General features: G+C 41.5%; 1 long non-coding RNA gene across 1 annotated transcript in view; it reads right to left on the reverse strand.

Annotated features, from left to right (window-relative positions):
- LOC121962890 overlaps positions 1 to 4,272 on the reverse strand; it is a 42,461-nt gene extending 38,189 nt beyond the window's left edge. The window contains exons 1-2 of the long non-coding RNA XR_006107177.1: positions 4,086 to 4,272; positions 22 to 97 (exon numbers count right to left, since the gene is read on the reverse strand). This is a non-coding gene — a long non-coding RNA (uncharacterized LOC121962890). The remainder of the gene's footprint in view (positions 1 to 21; positions 98 to 4,085) is intronic.
- Positions 4,273 to 6,000: the final 1,728 nt, after the last annotated feature.

Consider the following 6,000-nt stretch of genomic DNA (forward strand, 5'->3'; position numbering starts at 1 on the left):
TAGAGACAGAGAGGAACCAACCTTTCGCAGGTGACAACTGTGTGCAGGTGGTTCAGCGTGATGGTGACGCTGGCTGGTGCTTTCCTCAAATAAGGTCCTGCAAGAGTAAAAGATTTTATTATTTTCATCATTACAACTAAAAAATCCCTTTTTTTGGAACCAGTGGTGGCAACTTAAAGTACAGCCCTGGTATTTTCCAACATGGACCCTATTCTCCCATGTTTTTGCGTTTTTGTGTCAGACACTTGCTATAATAATCTGAGCCCGTCAGTGGCAAAATAAATAAATAAAACAAAATAAATCTAAAAATCTGTGGATGTAAACTGACAGCAGATAACTGGTCAGAGTGGCTGCACTGCACACTGAAATAATTTGCAAAAAAATGTTATTCCCTTTCGTCACTTTGACACAAAAACACAAGAAAATTGGGTCTAGGTTGACACTTCTGAACATACCTTTTAATATTTATAAGATTCACAATTTAAGCTCATTTTCATAAACACTTTTGATAAATGTTCCTACAGGCTCTTATTTTCCGAAAGCATCCTACACGCACATTTTTATTTTGCACAACAACACTGCAGGTGTTTATGATTTGCTGTTTGATGATCTCCTTGTTTGTGAAATATGGAAGTTAAGCTTCATATTCCCAAAGTGAAATGTGTACTTTTTGGAATAAAAACTCTAGAAATTCTGTTTACATTGAAACTTTTTGCAGGGAGGAAACCCCTCCCAACACCGCAGCACAGTGGCAAGAGCAGTGAGTAAAATGGGTTTAGACAAACAAACAAACACACACACGCACACACAACACACACACACACACACACACACACACACACACACACACACACACACACACACAGCGGCCACCAGTGGCTCTGCAGTAAGTTTCCCTTCAAAGGATCCCCTCAGGATAGACTGTGCGCGAACATAATCCAAGGCCCCTTTGAAGTGCACACTTGAAATGTCTTTTGGCTCGGCTGCTGCGAGTGGCATCTCAGCCCTTTGGGTTATTGGAGAGGAGAAGCGCTCCTCGGCCGGCTCGAGGTGGAGAGGCAGCACCTGGTGGTCCCCGCTGCCTCTCCTCGCCACATTTCACACATTTAAAGTACACTGGGTGCTCGTCTCCTCAGCCGCCTCGCAGCCGCAGCCAAGAGGTATAAACGGTGCTCTCGTTTTCTGCCGGATAAAGCACGAGTACATTTTGGAGTGGATTTTAATAAATCCAGTGTGGCTTTGTCGCACAGTGGAGTTTCACTTGTACACACATTTCTCTGCAGGCGGAGCCGCTCGGAGGGCAGGAGGACGGCTAATCTCATTGGTGGGGTTAAATTCAGAGGGGCAGAGTCCGTTTTTAACAGTTTCTAATGCAGGAGCACATTAGACACACCAATGAAGAAGTCAACAACTTAGTAAAGAGGTAGATAACACGACCAATGTTTGCACCCTGAGTTACATCCGAATTCTGCAGCCAAGAATTTACATCCAACACCAACCTTCAGTGCAAATGCAAAACCTAATGTGTCCTTTATGACGTGAAATAGAGAGTTAAGATCAGGGAGGTGAAAAAGCCAATAATGCATCGAATATTGCAGTTTGCATCCCAATCAAATCCTCATTTCTAACAAACCTGTTTTAACCACAACGACCTCTTAAAAGTTGTTTATTAGCCATAAGCACTAATTTTTCGGCCTTCCGTGTTTTTGCAAAGAAATCCTTGAAGAGCTCATTCATGCTCTTCGTTACACATGGAGACACGTTCTCCAAGTTCATTTTGTCAGTATCTGTGCACATTTGAAGTGCACGAGACACGATTAACTCCTAACATCCCGAGTCAAGCTGTTGCACTGGATGGGCGGACCTTGTTCAGAGCCGACAGGACACAAGACTCCGATGCAAATTTAAAAAATGTGATAAGGTCCTGAGAGCGGCGCACCAGCCGCCACTGAAACGAGAACCGCTGCCACATCAACACGTGCCAAGTTCTTCTTTTATTTTCCTTCACCTGCGTCAGATCATCGAGTCAACATCCCACCGCCAGATAACCTGAAATCCTAAATGTCTGGATTTATGTCTTTACAAAGGACATGTCATACATGCTCCTTAAATACTCATTTATGGCCTTTTGTGTCAGTATGACATAAATCCATAGAGGGTTTCATGGTGAGTAGTATTTTATTTTCTCTTCATGCTGGCTGTTTTCTCCTTAAGAAGTCAACAATATGAATGAATCTACATTTGAAGAAAAATAAAAATCTGTTACTTTGACCTTTGCTATTGTTCCCAGTGACTGTGCAGATTTTGGACTTAAAGCAGGAGCCAAAAGCCCAAAACATGTTTTTAACGCAAAACACTGACATTCAGAGATGTGCCAAGAATTGTGCAAATGTCAAAGGTCAAAAACGTTGAAACATCAAACATCTCATCTAATATAATATAATATATATAAAAAATAATAATAATAAAGGTTTGGGATTTGAAAATATTAATATTAGACCTCCCCTTTGGAAGTAAAAGCTCATTAAAGAGTTAATTATTTGTGTAGCAAAAGAAGAGCATTGCTTTGTTGTACTGTACTCGGCCCATTTGTTTTTCATTCCTTTTTTTTTTAAATGACGGAGTGGCCCTTTAAAGGGAAAAACTTCCTCGTAAAGACTCAAAGACGCTCACACAGCGATGTCACACAACAGTGCAGACGAGCTTTACTGAGTTTTACTGCGATTCTTATTAAATTCATGAGAGCGATCGTGTTTGAGCCGCAGCGACGCAGCGTCTGACTTTATGGAGTCGTTGGCTGTTGGCGTCGCACGGCTCGAGTGCTCTGCTAACTAGTTCAGACCTCAAAGAGCGTTTTTATTTCTCTTCTTTCATCTTAATTTTTATATACTGTGGAGTTCCCCCTGTATTTCTCTGATTGTTCTGTATCTCGCTATTATTACCTTCACCAACAAAAGGTCACGTTTTCAGCTTATTTGTCTGCAGGATTAGAGAAAAACTACCAGCCGAAATTTCATGAAAACTGGAGGAAGGGTGTAAGATGGGCAAAGGAAGAAACTATTAAAATTCAGGGCTGGTCTTGATTAAAAAATCTAAATTATTTTCTATTATTTTATACATCTTAAAATCCAGTAGATACTAGTAAAGTTACAAAGTGATCAAACAGCCATGTACCCTCGTTAAGCACCTCCCTAGAACATCAGCTGTCCAATCATACGTGAGCAACCTGACGTGGGACGCCAAAACTAGAAAAAAGGCTAAAACAAATGAAAACCTGACAAATCAGATATCAACAAAGTTTAAAGATAGGTGTCCTGTTTTTCTGAAGCAAACAACAGAAATACGAAACATGCCTCTTTGCTCGGAAATGCACAGTCAACTCGGGCTTCCCCTTAAAAGTTGGAGGCTCAAATCATCATTCGGAGACTCTCAGTCGACTTAAATCGCCTCAAATCAAGCAGACATTTAACTGTGCAGCGGGATCGTAGAGGACTTGACTTGAGTTCTCAGAGTATACAGCGTGTATATATATATATTTATAATATATAATCTAATTTGACTTTTCAAGAACCCATAATAACTATTTTCTGTCTAGTTAAACTTGCGTGGTGTTTTTTTAACATATCCGAACTCAGACATAATTCCAGTTAGCAGGCAAACATGAATAACGAGGCAGAACGTGGAGAACATTAAAAACATGCATGATGGGAAATATCACATTAACACAAAGCAGAGCTGCGTTATATTGACAGCTACAGGTAAGACATTTGCCGTTACGTTACATGACGATTACTGCAAAATCTGACTTTTCCAAAACTTACAATGATGATATTTTTTTTACTGATTTCATGATTTTTTGAGGCCTGGAAAATGTGATTGTGAACTTCCATGACTTTTCCAGGTTTTCCATGACTGAGGTGATTGTGTATATAACACTCATTTACATTGTGAAAACATAAAGTCTGACTTTAATAAATCTGTGAGCAGCTGTCATATACACTTAACTCAAAAAAACTACTAACTGTGTGTGTGTGTGTGTGTGTGTGTGTGTGTGTGTGTGTGAGAGAGAGAGAGAGATATCTCACATCTTAAGACGTCTCTCGGTGAAGGCGAGTTTCCAGGAGGAAGCGAGTCGTGACCCCGGAGTCCATCACGGCGATGGAGGATTGAGCAGCACGCCGCGGGCTGCAGAGATGATCGAGGAAGTCACTTTCATGCTCGGCTCCGCTCGGCTCTCAGACAAAAAAAAAGCCCACCAGGCTGGACGCCGGAGGAATGCTGAAGAAAAACACAGCGAGAGGAGAGAGAAAGTATTTATTTTATGTTTAAATGTGGTGCGTTTTAGGGTGTAATACCCCTTTAAGATGGTCAAAAACTTGAAAGCACTATTTTGTAAGAGTAGGTATTTCTTTCTTTCTTTTTTTTTTGCGAATGGTGTATATCTCGGTTTGGAACTGAGCTCATGATGACATGTTTTCTAAATCCTCTGCCCTCCCTCGACACAGTTTTGAGGAGAAGTCTGCGCGGAGGGAAGAAAGAAAGAGAGACAGTGTATGTGAGTGTGGTCGAGGCAGCCGGTGGGAGATTAGCAGAGTTTTCTGCGAATGATCCTCGCCGACTGGCCAATCTGTTCAGCCGGGGCCTCGAATTCACGCAGACGGCGCGAGTAGTGACACCAACTGCTGCGACAGAAAGGGAGAGCGAGCAGGAAGTTCCATGGCACGCCGCCCCGTCACGTGACCGGTCCCCGACTTGGTCCCCATCCAGCCATCTGCTTTTTTTTTTTCCTTTCCCTTCTCTGTCGTTGCCCCCACTGCTGCTGCCGCTGTCGTCTCTGGTTCCTCCCCTCGCACACTGGGCGACACGCAGGTCACACGAGAGAATATCTGCAGAATTGTGACGAGACGCTTCGCTGGTTTGAAGCGGCGAGCGAGGACTCTGATGGTGGTTCGAAGAGAAAAACATCTTGTTGTATGAATATAAAGGTGTTTCTGCTCGTTCCAGTAAATCCGATGTTTTGCCTCATTCCAAGATAGCCGATAAAGCAGAGTAAGCACAGGAAACACAAACTTTTACTTTGAAAAAAACAGGAAGCAACTGGTTTTTCATTGGGCCTTGGACGCACAGGCTAGCGCTGTTTAGCGGTGAAACGATCCATCGATCTGGATCAGGTTATCGATTCAGTGGTCTCTGATCCAAACTCACTGATGCAAAGTCAAACTATGGACCCACAAAATCTCTAAGGCATGCGTTTTGTTTCCAGAGTTCATCTGTTCAGGAGGAAAATGGAAAAAAAAATCATGGAATATGCAAATAGCAACTTCCAGGCCTGGAAAAGTTTTGAAATATATAGTGATTTTGCATTTTCTGGTTGTGATAAACGTTGTAATTTTTGGTGATTTTTGAAGAAAACACACCTTCCAAACCAACGGGCCTGAGGGGTTTTTCGAGGGAATGTTTTCTTTTGAAATCACCAAATTATAAAGAAACACATGTGGAAGTACTCACACAAAGATATATTCAGTGATACATATAAAAAAAAAAAACTTGTTATGGTTCATTGCATTAACAGCAGTTTAGAGTGAAATGATGAAGATTAACACTATTTACTGGATTTTTTTTTCTTCCAAAATTTGTCATTTCCAATAGCTAAAAAAGGTTGCTAAAGGGTCTGGCCCATCTACATTTCCTTGTTTTAAAATTCAGCCCACTTATATTTGTTACTAATAAACCCTAAATCCATCATTTAGACATCTTTGGCTGACATCACAGACTCGACATTTATATTTCCCTACAGTCTATAGCTCAAAGTGGATGCATAAAGTGCACGAAGCAAACTGACTTTTCAGTGAAAAATTACAACATGTGCAAAACTAAAATAACAGTCTTTAAATTCAATAAAAGTACAAGCGCACCAACTCCCATTAAAGCACGGAAACAGCAGCAGAAGTTGCAGGTGTCTCTGATGACAGCGGGTTCAACGCTCAGTCCCTCCTGTGA

This window comes from Plectropomus leopardus, chromosome 24 (assembly GCF_008729295.1).
Source record: "Plectropomus leopardus isolate mb chromosome 24, YSFRI_Pleo_2.0, whole genome shotgun sequence".
In the NCBI taxonomy this organism is placed as follows: domain Eukaryota; kingdom Metazoa; phylum Chordata; class Actinopteri; order Perciformes; family Serranidae; genus Plectropomus; species Plectropomus leopardus.